General features: G+C 42.8%; 1 long non-coding RNA gene across 3 annotated transcripts; it reads right to left on the bottom strand.

Annotated features, from left to right (window-relative positions):
- On the bottom strand, positions 1–13567 carry LOC120400485. 3 transcript variants are annotated; one of them, XR_005595858.1, is made up of 3 exons: positions 13205–13567; positions 1889–1993; positions 1–105 (listed from the first exon to the last, which is right to left on the bottom strand). It is a non-coding gene; the product is annotated as an uncharacterized LOC120400485 (long non-coding RNA). The 3 variants fall into 3 exon arrangements; XR_005595856.1 differs by lacking the exon at positions 13205–13567 and adding an exon at positions 6873–6934; XR_005595857.1 differs by lacking the exon at positions 13205–13567 and adding an exon at positions 5071–5131.
- Between the last annotated feature and the right edge of the window lie 4394 nt (positions 13568–17961).

Genomic DNA, 17961 nt, shown 5'->3' on the forward strand with positions numbered 1-17961 from the left:
AGAGCATCGTTGGCTTGCTGCAAGTCCTGGTTTATCTGGTCGCACGGCAGATCCCCTGTCAGTAAGTCATGTAGCTGATGAAACACTTCTTAGAAATGTAGAAGACTGGGGGGGGAGGGGTAGGAGAGAGAAACACACTCTAGTTACATGTTTCTTGTCAAGTTACTATAACTATTAACACTGGAAAACGTGGGGGAGGGACTGTAAATTGCCTCTTTAAAAAGTTACTAATTACACTAAAGCGCTCTCTGACAGAAGCAAAAAGAGTTTAAAACCCATTTTTAAGTAAAGCATAAATTCTGTTATGGCCACTAATGGCCATGACTCACTTTGGCCAATCAGAGTAGCCTACTTCATCTGCTACACCAAGACAGGTGGATCAAAAAAATACTAGCAAATAATGGAATGAAGCTTATATATCGATTCAAAAGTAGATCTCCATAACAACATTGAGCATTACAACTAAGCAACCAGACTAATCCCCAATAATCATGATCCTTTGGGGTGCGGGGAATTCCCTTCTTTGCTATGATTACATGTTTAGCTTATTGCTGTCAAAATGTTTTTCATGAGGAAAATGCCTTAGTTATTTTCAATTTGACTTAACACATGACTGGGCAGCAACAGAAGTTTGGTAGAGGGGCATTGACTCCTCCCGCCTCAGGTCTGGGGGAGCAGAACTTCACTAATGCACACCTCCTAAGATCCTTAGGAATCTAGCCCATCTCCTGCAACTATTAGGAGATGCAAAGTAGATATCCATCTGGGTATAATTCGTTTTTGAGGCTTCTTCCAGGCCCCACGGTCCTTATGGTTGGGGCTCTACATGAATTTGAGAGGGGATTTATATGAGGGAATAGGGCTATGAGGGGCACGGGACTTTAGTCCGGGGTGGTGGGGTTGGTAAGGAAAAGAGAGGGCTAAGTGTGCGAGCAGAAAGCAGAGGAAGATAGGGAGAGAAAGCAATAGAGGCTACTCCTGGCAACAAACCTCTCTGCCAAACTTCTCTGGCAGCAGCTGCAGGACTCTCTAACAAATCATAGCAGGTTTGTCAGCTGGAGAAGGTAGTGAAGTGCTAGTGCTTCCTCAGCTTTCTCCTAAGCACCCTCCTATCCTCCAGCAAGACACCTGCTCCATCCCATGTCCTCAAGCTCCCCCACAGCCTGTTCCCACTCTCATTGCCAGCCAGAGACCCATCCTATGAAGTCCCCACCCTCTTGGATCCCAGTGATCCATTTCCCCAAATCTTTATGTCTCCCCACCCCCTTATTATACCCAGCCTCTCTGCCCTCAGACCCTTTCCAAAGGCCCACTCCTACCCTGGCTTGGCCTGCCAGGAGCAGAAGAATGCAGGCGGGGAGGGTCAAACTCAGGAAGAAGTGAGCAAATTATTAGCAAAATGTTCAAACTTTTTTCTGATTTTATTTTTTGTCATCGAACTATAAATTAGAGGTGAACACATTGGTAGCCTGCCTGCCCAGCCTACCTTGAAGAAATACGGATTCACTTCCTCTTACCAAGTTATAACCACCAGACTACTATTATCACCAGCTAGGGAACATGGCTTTAGTCAACTTAATTCGTGGTAGGCCAGTAAATTGTTTCACTAACAAATACAGATCCATTCAAGGAACTGAGAGGGCGTGGGACCAGCAGGGCCCCATGTACCGGCGCATAAGCACAGGGCTCCAGAGGTTGCCAAAGCTGGCCCTGGGGGTACCATTACGGGGAAAAAATTCTGACAGCGTGCATGTGGGCGCACACATCAAATATGGAATCACAGCGTTTTTCTTCTACATGGACAAATACTCAATGAACAACTTGTTCGCTCTGGTAATAGCAGTCTGGAGGCAACTTTAAACTTGTGAAAAAATGGGTCTTGTCTTACCTTTTCCTTTTCTTTTATTTTCTGTTCTAAGGACCGACGATTATTTTCGACAAATTGTCTCTGATGACTCAGTAGGTCGTCCATTTTTTGCTCCAACATTTCACGCTATACAAAGTTTAATCATAAATCACAGTGATGCAAGGGTAATATTTATTATTTGTACTACAATAGCAATCCCGCCCCCGCAATCAGGATTGAAATCCCACTTTAGTAGGCAGTGTTTAAAAAAACAACAACAAAAAACGACATACATACGAGGAAGTCATGGTCTCTGCCCCAAAACTCCTTACAGTGTTCCATGACTTAGTGAACACTCACACAGGTATCCCATACCAAACTGAGAACAGATTACACTTGGCTAGAAGACAAGTGTGTGCAAAGTTTTAATAAGTGTTTAGGCACAGGAGATAAATTCAATGCAACTTTAAATTTACAGAGAATCAGCACATTGATTGATCAGAAAAAAATTACTGAACTATTTTGAACATATTTACTAATATAATCTGCAATTCAATCGGATTTCAAACTCATGTAAAGAAGCTAGACTATAATAAGAAAAGCTCTCAACAGTCACAGCTAGAGGTTATGGTGACAGCTATGCCAGTAACTCAGGTAATTTACAAGTAGCATCACTGTGACATCAGAAGCAGCAACCAATCAATCTTTCCTCTGCACTTTGCTATCAGTCAGTGAAGTGGAGAGGGCCTATTCACAGGTCAAAAGTTCTCATCGTTAACTTACTTGAACATCTGTATACAAACATGGTAATAACCCTGGATTGACTCATTGTCCCTGGCCTCAACCTACTCGCAGCCAAGACCTTCTCTCAATGGGGTCCTCACAGAGGTAGCAAAGAACAGCCATTACCGCATTCTCTGCAGAGGCAAATTCTTAACCCCCATTCATATGATGGTATAATCTTCAGCATCCCGTATATAGGATGTAGGAAGCAGCAGCATTTTCTAACATTCTTAAGTAGGCAGCAGAATGTGCATGCATAGATAAAATCCCTGACAGCAAAGAGTAGGTGACAACCATCACACTTACAGAAGACATATGTGGTGGTGCCTTTCCCCACGGCAACATAACTTCTTTAATCTAAGTGTGTATGGAGGGGCAGAAAGGGGATGGGAAAAGAGTTAAGCTAAAGAGAAATATGAAGAATCGTGGAATCCATGACTTGCATGAGCTACAATGTTCTACCCAATGCACACGGAAATTGTGGAGCTGCAACAATTGGCAGAGGCCAAAACATTCAGCTGGACTAACTTCCCCATGTTAAATAGGGTGAAAAGCCAATGATTTTCAAAGAAGGAGACAGTGGTGCTGTTAAAACGTCTTTTTATGACACTTTCAAATGGCTTTAGGATATATAAAATATCTGTGTTTCTTAGATATTTGTTATCGTTATTCACTCTACCGCAATAACAATACTGCATTGCTGGCTGCCTCATTAGAGAGCTGGCCTGCTATTTGTTCAGTCTATCAGAGCAACTTATCCATAAAGGAAAACTTTTCAAGGTGCAGATCTTCCCCACAGCACACACCCACGTAACTGGTATTAAAAAATTTTTTTAAAAAAATGAAAAGGTAGGGGAAAAAAGGAACCAATCACTAATCCCAAAAGTCATAGAGCAGCAGATGATCCACTAGTTTCCATGGTTCTCCTGCTACGTTGTCCAGTATATCAATGCAGTGGCTGACCCACTAAACCAAACAACCACTTCATGCAGTGGCAAGGAAGCTCCTGCAGAGAAAGGAAGTGCTGTGCAGGCTGCTGAAATCTTGCCCACCCTATCCCATATAGCAAAGTGTAGGCCTCTTCATGGATATGGAAAGATGGGGCCAAATAAGGATTTGCCTCTTAATGAAAGGCTGGGTTTGACTGGCTTTATTTCTTTACTCTTATCAGTGTACACCTGTTTGGCATCTGTTTTAGCTCGCAAAAAAATCCATTTTATATGATTAACACACGTTTGCTCCACTAATGCAAATTATTTCAACGTTTCAATTATATCAGAACTATAGCCACAGAAATTTCTTGGCTTCCTTGCACTGAATACAAGAGGGCCTTTTCCCCCTTGATTCTTCTGCAGCAAAACAGAGAGGTCTTGAAGGACCCAAGATCTTGCATTCTGAGCACTTTAAAACTCTTCAGTAAGGTGTGTGAATTCTTTCCTGTCATGGAAGGGATCCAGAGGTACCACCAGAATTTAGAGGGTCCAAAGGATAGAGAAAAATCTGTTCTGGATCATGCAGGTCTGTGACTCTAAGTGGACAGCACTGTTCTCTTTTCTTGTTTATGTACCAGCCTCACAGACTGCAATACAGTTCTACTAATAGGCTTTATTAACTTCTGCCTGTGCTGGTGCTGCATAAGCAAAAGTACGAGATGTTTTAGCTCATATAAAGCTATTTAAATCTTTTAAGGGCATAGGGAAATGGTGGACTTAAATATACAGTAGAACCTCAGAGTTACAAACTCGGGAATGTACGTTGTTCGTAACTCTGAACAAAACATGATGGTTGTTCTTTCAAAAGTTTACAACTGAACATTGTCTTAACATAGCTTTCCAACTTAACTATGCAGAAGAAAAAATGCTGCTTTCCCTTCATTTTTTAGTAATTTAACACAGTACAGTGCTGTATTTGCCTTTTTTAGCCGGGGGTGGGGTGGGGTAGAAGGGATGTGTCTCTGCTGCTGCCTAATTATGTTCTTCCGGTTCCAAACGAGATTTGTGTGGTTGACTGATCAGTTTGTATCTCTGGTGTTTGTAACTCTAAAGCTCAACTGTAAATTATGGAGCCACCATTAGCAAGCACATACATAGTTAAGCTTTGTTGGAGAACTGTGTAATGAATTGTGTTAGTGAAATGTGTACTAAGTAATGTTAGAGAAATTATTATATACAATTCTGGAAGAAAATAGGAATGTTTGCTTTTTGTATGTAGTTCTGCTGCTTGAGATTGTCAGATTTTGCTGAAACAGTCTGTAAATCAGAAAATTGGTTTTTGTGTCTCATCTATAAAGTTCTTGACCAAGCAGATAGCAGGGTAGAGAAGAGAGCTGTTAGCTTTCAGTAAGTCAGGTACAATCCTCATCCCCCCACCCATCCATCCAATCAGCTAACAAGTTTTTTTTTAATCACAATATTAATAAAATTCACTGCTTGTTCTCTCACCTTATTCTTGGCTTTGATTATTTCAATGACAGAAGACCCCAAACTCTTCATATATTCCATAGTTACTAAAAAGCTCTCAACAGTCACATCTAGAGGTTATGGTGACAGAGCTATGCCAGTTACTCAGGTGATTTACAAATAGCATCATTGTGACATCAGAAGTACCAACCAATCAATCTTTCCTGTGCAATTTGCTCAGTAACTCAGGTGATTCATAAGTAGCATCATTGTGACATCAGAAGTGGCAACCAATCAATCTTTCCTCTGCACTTTGCTATCAGTCAGTGAAGTGGAGAGGGCCTATTCACAGGTCAAAAGTTCTCATTGTTAAATTACTTGAACATTTGTATACAAACATGGTAATAACCCTGGATTGACTCAATGTCCCTGGCCTCAACCTACTCCCAGCCAAGACCTATACACAATGGGGACCTCACAGAGGTAGCAAACAACCGCCATTACCGCATTCTCTGCAGAGGCAAATTCTTAACCCCATTCACATGATGGTATAACCTTCAGCATCCTGTATATAGGATGTAGAAAGCAGCAGAATTTTCTAACAAGCAGCAAAATTGTACAAGTCAGGTACAATCCTCATCCCCACCTGCCTATTCAACCAGCTAACAAGTAAAAACTCAAGGCCACAGAAACAGATGAGTACGAAGAATAAAAATTGCAGTTGTAATATAAGTACAACTGCATGCAGCCAGGGAGTGTGACAGCAAGGAATAGCTGCGATGGGAACTACACAGATATAAGTAAGTTTTAGCAGGATAAGCAAAAAATGTATTAATCTGGGTTAGTTATTGTGATTTATGCAGGCGAATCTTTTAATCAGGGCCGCTCAAAACCCCAGCACGCCACGCACGCTGCCGGGCGGCATTTTCCCAGGAGGGCGGCAGGCGGGTCCGCGACCTTCCGCAGTCATGCCTCGCGGAGGTCCACCGAGCCGCCAGACCAGCAGACCTCCCGCAGGCATGACTGCGGAGGGGGCGCCGTCCCGCTGCTCAGGTGGACCTCCCGCAGGCATGACTGCGGAGGGTCTGCTGGTCCCAAGGCTCGGTAGACCTCCCGCAGGCATGACTGCGGACGGTTCCCTGGTCCCGCTGCTCGGTGGACTTCCCGCAGGCATGCCGCGGAAGCTCCATTGGAGCCGCGACCAGCGCACTCCTCCGCAGGCACGCCCCCGGAGCCGCGGGACCAGCGCCCGCAGCGCCCCTGCGGCATGCCGCCTGCTTGGGGCGGCCGGATTACTAGAGCCGCCCCTGCTTTTAATTAGGGGTTAGAGTAGAATATATATGGATAAAGACACAGATGAGGTAGCTTCTCTACTGAGTCTGCGCAGTTACAGAACAGAGGATTAAAAATAGATGATTGACATAATAGTGGAGAAGAGACAGAGGAAAATAGCCAAGCATAGCAGAGATTTGAGAAGAGTCACCCTGTCCCCAAGAAAGATAACTTGAGCACTTTCTTGTCTTGCCTTATCTTTTTTTGCATGTTTATGTAATTCATACGTGATAGTAGCATTGTCTAAAAACATATATAATAAAGGCTAAAATAAATTGTTTAAGCCTAAATTGAAGTGGATTTGGTTTTCACCCAACAGGTTGACGTTTGCATTTAAAGTGGAACTAAAAATCCTGGTTTCACAGTATAATAAATGAATCTACTTTCCAAGTTCAGCAGAGTTACACTTTAGATTACATTATTTTTTTGCATAAAATAGTTTCTTACTTTGCCAGAGACATTTTTTTTTAAAAAATCACAATATTAATAAAATTCACTGCTTGTTCTCTCACCTTATTCTTGGCTTTGATTATTTCAATGACAGAAGACCCCAAACTCTTCATGTATTCCCTAGTTACTAAAAAGCTCTCAACAGTCTCAACAGAGGTGATGGTGACAGAGCTATACCAGTAACTCAGGTGATTTACAAGTAGCATCATTGTGACATCAGAAGAACCAACCAATCAAACTTTCCTGTGCAATTTGCTCAGTAACTCAGGTGATTCATAAGTAGCATCATTGTGACATCAGAAGTAGCAACCAATCAATCTTTCCTCTGCACTTTGCTATCAGTCAGTGAAGTGGAGAGGGCCTATTCACAGGTCAAAAGTTCTCATTGTTAACTTACTTGAACATCTGTATACAAACATGGTAATAACCCTGGATTGACTCATTGTCCCTGGCCTCAACCTACTCCCAGCCAAGACCTTCTCTCAATGGGGTCCTTACAGAGGCAGCAAAGAACAGCCATTACCGCATTCTCTGCAGAGGCAAATTCTTAACCCCATTCATATTGTTGGTGTCACTATGCCTAAGTAAACCAAAGTTGTGACTACAGGCCTGAGTGAACCAGAGTTCGTCCTTGCTGTGTCCTTTAACCAGCCTAAGATGATATCAGACAGCAAGCAAATGGGTAACTGTCAGCTGTTTCAGCTTGCAGATGCAGGAGTTTGAAGGGGAGGAGGGGAGAGGGGGAGAAAAATCTGTATGCGCTTGTGCTGTGAAGGCCAGAGATAAACATGCGGATGAGAACTTTTCTAACACGCTGAAATGTAATGCCTAATGTAACTGCTGTTGGGAAGGGAGGGGTGAGGGGAAAAACCGAACAAAAGGCTTACACAAACAAGGGGGGTATAAATGCTGGGATCCCGCCATGCGCGCAGGTGTGCAGGATTTGAGAATGGTTTTTCTCCCTGGCACCTTATTTGGGCTCAAATAAACCTGGTTTTTGCTTCTCCACCCTGGTGTGATAATTAGTGCTACGCACACCGGGCAACGAACCTGCTGTTGTTCGCCGGGCTCTTTGAGCCGGCAACAATATGATGGTATAATCTTCAGCATCCTGTATATAGGATGTAGGAAGCAGCAGAATTTTCTAACAAGCAGCAGCATTTTCTAATATTCTTAAGTAGGCAGCAGAATCTGCATGCATAGATAAAATCCCTGACTGCAAAGAGTAGGTGACAACCATCACACTTACAGAAGACATATGTGGTGGTGCCTTTCCCACAGCAACATAACTTCTTTAATCTAAGTGTGTATGGAGGGGCAGAAAGGGGATGGGAAAAGAGTTAAGCTAAAGAGAAATATGAAGAATCGTGGAATCCATGACTTGCATGAGTTATAATGTTCTACCCAATACACACGGAAACTGTGGAGCTGCAGCAATTGGCAGAGGCCAAAACATTCAGCTGGACTAACTTCCCCATGTTCTCAGGCATTCCTGCACCCTCAGAGTTTCTCCACTAATCTCAACTCAGAGTGCCTGCAAAGTTCAGTAGCTCCACCAGAACCTCCAGTTCTCCTGGTAACCACAGAACCTGAGGGACCCCTATCATACTTCTAAGTACTACAATGTTCCCTGCTTCTTAGCTCCCCATTGTTCTCTGCATAACACCGAGCTCTCTGCCAGCTTTCTTTCTTTGCATGGGAAAGATTTCAAAATGTCTTAAAGAAATTATCAAGAAAATCCCCAGGCAGAAACCAAACAAAACAAATCATTAAACTCTGTGAGTAAAGTTGACAGTACATGTAAGTTTGTTCTTTTTAAAATTCGTAATGCTGCAGTTATGAAAAACAAACAAAATGAAGCATTAGAAACCAAGGTAATTCAGAGTTAAGATCAAAATAAAAGACAGCCTAACGTTTGAAAAATAGGCAAGATCAGGGCCGGCCCAGGCACCAGTGTAGCAAGCAGGTGCCTGGGCAGCCAATGAAGAGAGGGGTGGCACGTGCAGTAGTTCGGCGGCACTGGCAGTGGGGCCGCCACTCCTCTTGGAGCGAAGGACCTGCTGCCGAATTGCCGCCATAGAAGAAGCGGCGTAGAGCTGCCACCAATCGCGAATGCGGCTTCTTTTATTATTATTTTTGCTGCTTGGGGCGGCAAAAATGCTAGAGCCGGCCTTGGTTCAGATGCAAGTATGTGACAACTGTCAGTAGGAACACAGCATGTGTCAAAAAGACACTTTGTCCTGACATAAGATAAGCATAAGCCGTGTCTGCAAAAAGCTTGGAGTTCTCCATCCTTCTCTTTGAGGAGATCTTAGTCTGGAATCATCTCTGGACTCTTCCGTGCCCTGTACCTTTTTCACAGAAAGCCTCTTGTCCGACATGCCAGATTTTGAAAGAGGATGTTGCTGATGAGGCCCAGGAAGCGAGGGACCCAGTACTAGCACTCTAAGGAGCAGAGAAGGCATTTACAGGATGGTTATCTGACCCAGGCCCTGAAGCTACTCTCATTGCTTTACCCATTAAGTACATCTGGAGCAGGGCTTCTAGATTTGCAGGTCCTGCAAGTGAAGGACTTGCAAATATGTATTTTGTCTGGGGGAATGTTCCTGGAAAATGCCAAACATTACAGGGTATAGTGCCCGTGTTTGATGGGCAGTATGTAAATCCAGGGGACTTAAAAGAAGCCATCCTGACACCAGAAAGAAATAGCTATTCTGGTTAAAAAACCAAAATGCCAATGAGCAACCACTAGCTATCTCTATCTACACGCTGCACAGATTTAAAAAGAGCCAGGTATTTTGTTAGCACTGCTCACTGCCCATGTTCATCTCAAAGCCAGGAGGCATGAGAGGAACTGAGTGGTGGCTGGCCTGCTCCACCCTTTTATGCCCTCGGTGCAGGATATGAGGATGCTCAAGGTGCATGAGACTCTGAACATGGGTGAGTGGGGTGCATTGCACACCGTCAGCAAACTGTGGAAATGGATAACCACTGAAGGAAAAAAGTTGCAAAGGGACAACAGTGGTCTGTTCATTAAACCAATAATACACTGGCTTTTACAAATTGTCCTGGAGCCAGTACTAAAAGCCCTTGATCAAAACACCAGTTCAGTATGGAGATCTTATCTCGCAAACTCTTATGTGAAGGACTTGAAAACGGCACATTTTCCAGGAAGAAAGATTAGAGGCTAGAGTCACTGAAAAGGCAGAGTTGAGGTTGTTTGAGAGCCTGAATTATACATTTCCAAATTGATAAATGTTGGGTTGCAATTTACGTTTAACTTAACTTTGAATTTCCCGTATTTTTAATACTTGTTATTTTTAATTACTACAAATTTATTGTAAGGCACTCTCATCCTTGACTCGAGTTTACCCAAGTATTGAGCCTGCGATAGTTTAGAATCCAAGTAACTTTCCCCTGAATTTATGGCAGTTTAGGCTGAAAATATTAAACTATATGACAGTGTCCCTTTAAGGTCACAATTGGCCACCAGGTGTCAATCTTCCTCTATGGAATATTATTGGTAGGGGCCTACGGTCCATTTTGGTCAATTTTACGGTCATAGGCTTTAAAACTATAAATGTCATGATTTCAGCTATTTAAATCTGAAATGCCACAGTGTTGTAATTGTAGGGGTCCTGATCCAAAAAGGTATTGTGTGTGTGGGCGGGGGGGTGTCACAAAGTTACTGTGGAGGGGTGGGGGGTTGTGGTGCTGCTACCCTTACCACTGTGCTGCTGGTGTTGACGGCGCCGCCTTTAAGCTGGGAGGCCGGAGAGTGGCAGCTGCTAGCTGGAAGCCCAGCTCTGAAGGCAGCACAGAAGTAAGGACCCTCAATTTGAGAAACACTGGTCTCCCCCATGAAATCTGTATAGAATAGGATAAAAGTACACAAAAGACCAGATTTCATGGTCCGTTTGGACAGAAGCCGTGGCCCCGCGCCTGCTGGGGATAGAGAACTCCAGGGCTGTGGGCGCCGGTGCTCTCTGTCCCCGGTAGGCACGGGGCCGCGGCTTCTCTCCCCTGCTCAGGCACTAGGCACTAGGCAGAGCACATCAATGAACCGCATTGGGGACCACAGACTTAAACTGACCAGCTTGAAACCCCGCTATAGCGCGACCCTGCATTTATCGCCATGGAATTTTTTGGACCCCAAACATCGCGTTATAACGGGGTTTCACTGTACTTACAGTATTAGTACTTTAAAGCAGCCTACACATTCTAATTAGACACTTGATAAGATGCAAATTAGAAAAAAACTATTTAAAAACTGCTTATCAGGTTAAATATGTAGCAATATAAAAACATTTTAAAAATCTATTATCAAATTGGAAAAATTGAAAGGCCTTTAAAAGTCTGGTTGGCACAATTTATATTTATTTTTTGAACTTGGATAGTGGCTGTAGATCAGTTTCACTTTGTTTTTTACTAGCTTCATTTTCTGATTCTTATGCATTGGCACAACACTGCAGTGTTTAGGCCACAAATTTTGCAGAGGTTCTTTGTCAGGGGTTCTCAAACTGGGGGTTGCAACCCCTTAGGGGGTCGTGAGGCTATGATGTGGGGGAGTCTCAAGCTGTCAGCCTTCACCGCAAACCCTGCTTTGCCTCCAGCATTTATAATGGTGTTAAATATATTTTAAAGTGTTTTTAATTTATATGGGGGTGGGGGACTTGCTATGTGAAAGGGGTCACCAGTACCAAAGCTTGAGAATCACTGCTCTTTGTTTATAAGAACTACCTCCACTGGAATTTTCTAAAACATTATTAAAACATTTCTATTTGGTCTTAAGTTTTGAAAAAGCTGCTTCTGAAGAAAAGCTATTAGAAACCTATATTTGGGGCCAAATTTAACCCAATAGTGTTCATTTAACTTATTCAATGCATGTCTCCCTTTTGGAAGGGGACTTTTGTAAATATCATATAGGGTCTTTTTCACATCACTAAAACCACTTATCTAAAAATCAAAACTGTTTTTTTCATGATACACGTGTGTGTGTTTGGGGAGGCTCAGAATCTATAGTTTCTTTTCCACAGACTTCAATGGAATTTTGCACATGAAGAACAGTAGTCATCAATTTCAGATTATTAGCATGTGAAATGAATGATCTGATCATTCTTTTATGAGGACCTATTCCACTGGTACTCTATCTGCGAACAAACAGATGGCAGCCAATGGCAGTTGAGAATTTTCCTTTTTTCGGTCACTGACCCTTCTCCCTGCCCCATCCCCTTCTTCCCCCCCCCCCAACACCCCCCAAAAAACCCCAGACAAACTAACAAACAAACAAACCAACCAACCAACCAACCCTTCAGGCTTCCAAAGCTGAAACTTCATCTTAGGTTTGCAATTAACTTTACAATGTGACCGTGCACATAAACTAAGCCTTGAATGAAAACTCTTCCCTTTTAAACTAACAGTAAGCAAAGGGTGAGTGTTTGAATTGAGATAACTGTCCTGCAGAACAGCATTACCATTTAAAAATTGATCTTTTCAAAGACCACTTGCCAATGATTTTGGCTTAATTGGATTAAAGCAGAAATCTAAGAAAGGAGACCCATCCATTCACTGAAAAAAAAATGGAGGATACAGACACTGTCCCAAACACTTCCAACAAGGTAACAAAATTTACTGACAGAAAATCTGAAGACCAAAGACAGAATGGCAGAGCAGAAGACATGAAATGGCCTTAAGTCACCTGTCACCTTATCTGCTGAAGATAAGGTTCTTCCTATAGTGTTTATTAAATGTTTACAAAGACTTCCAAGTGGGTATCCTGCACAGCTGCACTGACACTAGGGCTACACTACAGCTTAAGTCGACATAAGGTTTGTTGCTCAGTTGTGTGAAATTAGTCACCCACCTGAGCGACATAACTTACACAGAGTTAAGCGTCGGTGTGGACAGCACTGTGTCGACAGGAGACATAGCTGCCACCGCTATGGGCCCGGATGAATTAAGCCAACGGGAGACCTCTAGACCTCTATCCCATCGGCTTAGAGTGGCTACACTAGAGAGCTTAAGCTCAGAAGACTTCTCAGTTGAAGAAGCTCCAGATGCTCATTCTACTATGGTTCTAGTTTAAGCAGGCAAGGATCTCCCTGAAAAATGACTTCTTGATAGAACAGATTACTCTACAGAACCTGCCAAAGAATTTTTTCATACTGGAAAAAATTATAAACCAAGAAAATAATTAATAAACATGTATATAGGGTTTTTTACCCAGAGATCTCCAAAAGTCTTACACGTTGAGTAGGTATTTTACTCCCCTTTTATATATAAAACAGTCTTCAATGAAGTCCTTAAACACAGAGGGTTTTAATTCTCTTTAAAAAAAATAAGATGTTCTTATTTACAAAGTAGATTTAAAGTCATAACTACACTTGCAAGATACCTTGGTTCTGTGTTTTTAACTGCTCGATGACGGAAGAATTACCACCATTTTCAGGGAACTTGTTGTTGAAATCTGTCTTCTTTGATCTTAAGCCACTGTGACTAGGAATTGCCTCCTATCCCCATGGAAAATGGGATGAAGTAAAAACCTCTCTTTAAAGGGTTTCTTGACTGCTGGATGAAGGACAGCTGTGTGTCTTTTCTTGTTGCCACGAGAACACTGATGAAGAAGCCTGATGCCGAGCAATCTTTCTGTGACTCTTAGTACTTTGAGGATGAGAATGATTTATTTTCTATTTAAAAAGAGTGGGGGAAAGCATATCTACCTTTACATAGCTGACAATTCATAAGAGAATTAATTCACTTCTGTATGATGGAAATAAGATAGTGCAATTGGTCAAGCTGTCAGTTGCAATTTTGGATAACAGAGTCCGCGACACAGATCGTCCATCAGCACAAAGTACTATATGATTTACACCAGTCTGCTTTTATACCCCCAGCAGTCAACTGACTGGAATACTTTGCTGATTAACATCACAGGCAGCTGAAGAGGGTTGGGGGAGTACTATCTGCAGTTCAGATATATCTAAGCTGGCCAGCATCTCAATGGCAAGAAGTTTGACCTGTGGTTCCTTATATTTAGTATATCAAGTTTTTGTTTTGTTTTTTAAGAGAGGCATCCTATCAGTTAACATTGAGGTACCTTCCTGCACATTCCTCACGATCAGATCGGTTTTGTCAAGCTAGCTGTTGACAGGCATAATATTCATTTTTGTATTTCGGTCTAGACTTACTGTGCATTAGAACGGATCCTCATTTGTGTTCTGTGGACAAATATAGCTACATTTTAGACTGTGGGCTCTAGTCATCTCCAAATGTGTGGTGATCCCATTAGCAAGAATTCTACATGTAAATCATTCCACACACAAGAGAGAGACACTCATTTATTTGCACTTACTTTTACAAAATCCCTGGACTCAAAAAACATGCTTTGGCTCTAATATCAGATATTTTTCTTTCCCTAAACCTCTGACTGCCAGAAGCCGGGACTGGATGACAGGGGAGGGATCACTCAAGAAATTGCCCTGTTCTGTTCATTCCTCTGAAGCATCTGCCACCATCCAGAAGCCAGGATAATGGGCTAGATGGACCATTGGCCCTACTGGATCAGACCATTCTGTTCTAAAAATACAAAAAAGCTGCTATTGGTACTTACTGAACTTGGTTTTCCAATATGTCTAACATTTGAATGGGGTTTTTGACTAAAGCACTAAGGGCCCCAATACTGCTCCCCAAAATTCACAAGAATGTAATCCCTGACATCAGTAGTGGAGCAGCTTCCCCCCTCCAGTAAAGCAGGGCTTCAAAACAGCCAAGCGAAGCTGATTGAGGAAGCAGCCACAGCTGTGGTTAACCCAATCAGGCCCAGCTGGCCCTGATAAGAGGCCTGTGAGCCAGCACCTGAAGGACTCTCTCTTCAGCCCTGGAGGGAGAGGGGTGAGCTGTCTGCAAGCAAGGTACCCAAGCAGAGCAGAGCTGGGGGAAAGGGCAAAGCTGGGGAGCTCTAGCCTTGCAACTCCCCAGGCTGCGGGTCTTGATGGAGGTCTATGGAGGTACTGGTGCTGCAGAGGGCAGCCCAGGAATAGGCAGAGGCAGCTGGTCCTAACCCCTGGCCAATGATGAGTGGCCATTACAGACCGCGGTCTGCCCCAGTGAGTGGGGCAAGAGGATGACTGGCAGTAGCCACTGAGGCAAGGTGGTTTTAGAGGGTTGGGAGCTCCTGGGAGGGGAGACCCAGAGAGAGTGGGGTATTGCTGGGGCAGAACCCTGAGGAAAAGGGCACCGGGTCTGGGAGGGACATGGGGCCTGAGGCTGGCGAGACATCCGCCGGCAGAGAGCGCCCAAAGGCTGGAAAGAGACGAACAGCAGGAGGTGCCACAGCGGTGAGTCTTCGCCGCTACAGAGCGCTATCAGTCTTTAAAAGTGCTACAAAGGAAGCACCTACTGAAAAACAGTAATGGGAATATTCCTGGATATTTACACTGAGTTTATCGTGTAAATCAACTTCTAAATTTACTAGAAAGTGATTGTACACGTATTTCATTAATTTTGTTTGTAGGTTTTCAGTACACGTTTCCTAAAAAAAGGATGTAAGCATGTTGAAGTAGTATAAATATTCTTAAGGTGGTAAAACAACTGTGCCCAAGTTGAGTAGGTTAGGTTTTTTGTTTGTTTTGCTTTTAAAACAGAAAACATAAGAGATCATTTTCAGATTTTAAATGCAAAACATATACATTCCATATAAATTCTATCCATCGTGATAACTAAGTATTGAGAAATTCTCAGTCGTGTGATTATTTACATGAAAACAATATGTTTAAAAAGTCCTTTTTGTGTATTCTAATTAGTACTAACTTTTCAAAAATGCTGTCAGGAAATTAACCATACCCCCTGCTTACTCTTCTTAAATCTACACTTTAATCTCAATGGTATGAACAATGAGCACATTTAATGTTACCACTTTCCCTGAAAAATCATATGGCTAATTTTGAAGAACTGCACCTTTCTCCATGTCACACATTAAATGAGATTCTAATGCTGAGATACTCTAGCCCCATACTTTAATCTGGATATTTCTCAGCTTTTTTCTTTCTTCAACTTCTTTATTGTATTGTTCTTGGAGTTCTTCAAACTTAAAACCTACAAATTGACAGTGAATATTTGCTAATAATCTGCCTCATTTCATACATAATCTTTCCCTTTCCATTTCTTATGCCTAATATTAGACAAGGGTGATAAAAGCAACAGCCCTCATTAATCTCTAGTGATATATTAAGACAACAACTCAACGGGAGTTCTTCTAAAACCGAACTGTTCAGAGACTGAAAACTGAGATCTGGAACTCAGTGCCACAATGAAATTGCAACCACTAGACTGAGGGACCAATACCAGGGGTACAAATGTATATTGTAATATCTCCTGAATGAAGAATTTTTCCCGTCGCTCCCCTGGCATTAACATTCATTTGTAGCGTGAATTAAAAATCAGGCATTAAGGTTCAAAGGAGCTTCAAAAGAAAAATCAGTGGGAGTTGGACACCTAACTTCTTGCTAATGGGACTCACCACACATTTGAAAATCTCAGCCTAAAGTCACATCTTGCTTCTCTCCACTTTAACTCCTACATAACTGTAGCAGCCACTTTCTCAAGGAACACCATAGCCAGAGTGCTTTGCCTCTTCCAAAAGCATCTGAAATCTCAGCTTTCAAATGAGAACAAGGACTGGGGATCTCCAACTCCAGCTAGGTAGCCAAATGCAAGTTTTTGGCAGTACCTTCTTTTGGTGTCCATGAAATCTGAGTGTTTTTGTTTTATATTGTAGAGTCTGAATTTCACAACCCTAAACTCAAGCAAATTGTGTGATGGTACCTTGTCACTGGTATTAGGCCTAAATAAAATGTAACCAAAAGCCAGTTGTGTCAACCTGAACAAAGTCAGGCTAACACCCTAACAGAGGTTTATGGGTAATTCATAAGTGGAAAGTCCCATGGAGTTACAGGTCTGTCTCTCACAAAGTTAAGCAACCATGAGATAAGAAAGGGACTGTATTCCTAGCATGGTACCAAACGTACTGAGGTAGAAACAATTCGTTTAAAGAACTCATAAGAAGCCAAGTTTCCAAACTTCCAAACTCCCTGTGCAGTACTCCCTGTTTCTGTTCTATGTCTATTCCTAACAATTACATTTTAGATTGATTAGTGATTGTTAAAGTATCATAAATCATGTAAAACATTTAATCTTGTAGAACATAAAAATGAATGTATGGTAACAGTTTCTAGTTTCAAAAGAAGGAGTGACTACTTAACTAGGTAATTGCAATTATGATGATGCGACGGAACTGTCTATATAAACCTAGGTTATTTTGTAAAGAGGTTAGCTGGTTCTCTTTGAGATGAGCTCGCCTCTATTGTCGTGTGCACTCTTCAATAAAGAGCATTATATTTGAACTTTGCTGGTGTTGCCTGTCTCTCGCGGTCAGACAACAAACTTTGCCGTTTGGGGTACCAGAGTCCCCAACACTGGTAAGCATTTCCAACTCTGAGCACTTACTACTAAATCCCTCAAGCCCCCGATTCACCAGCCGGCAAAACTGAATTTCAATTATTTTGAATGAAAATTTTACCTGAATATTTTGTTATAGAACATAATTAGTTAGGATGTATGTGTGTTCATGGGCGCCAACTTATATGGGCTCTTGGAGCTAAAGCCCCAGGAATATTCATAATCAGGGGCTCTGCTCCACCAATATTTGGAGCTAGATTTTTTCCCCCTCCCCGTAGCTTCCCTGCCTGAATGTAAAGAGAGCGCACAGCGCGTCTCTCTCTCCTTTGCTGCTGCTGCCGTAGCCTAAGGGCTGCAGCATTAGCATAAGAGGAATGCTAACTGCTGCTGAAGCACTCAGGAGGGGGAGGGGAGGTGAGGGGGCCTCCCCTCCCCTCTCCTCTCCTCTCCTGCCCCTACCTGGAGGAGACACAAACGGGCCAGGAGACACACATCACTCACCTTAGCAGCTGTTGGGGCTTCCGTGAGTGTTTGACCCTATGATTTTTTATTATGTTTGAGTGTTTGACCCTATGATTCCCCCCCTGCCCCAGCCCCAGTCCCAGCCCCTACTCCTACCCCCAGTGAGGCACAGCAGGCTGCACAGGGGAGGCAGGAAGCCACATGTGAAGGCAATGCCCCCTCCCCCAGCACCCA

This window comes from Mauremys reevesii, linkage group 3, assembly GCF_016161935.1.
Source record: "Mauremys reevesii isolate NIE-2019 linkage group 3, ASM1616193v1, whole genome shotgun sequence".
In the NCBI taxonomy this organism is placed as follows: domain Eukaryota; kingdom Metazoa; phylum Chordata; order Testudines; family Geoemydidae; genus Mauremys; species Mauremys reevesii.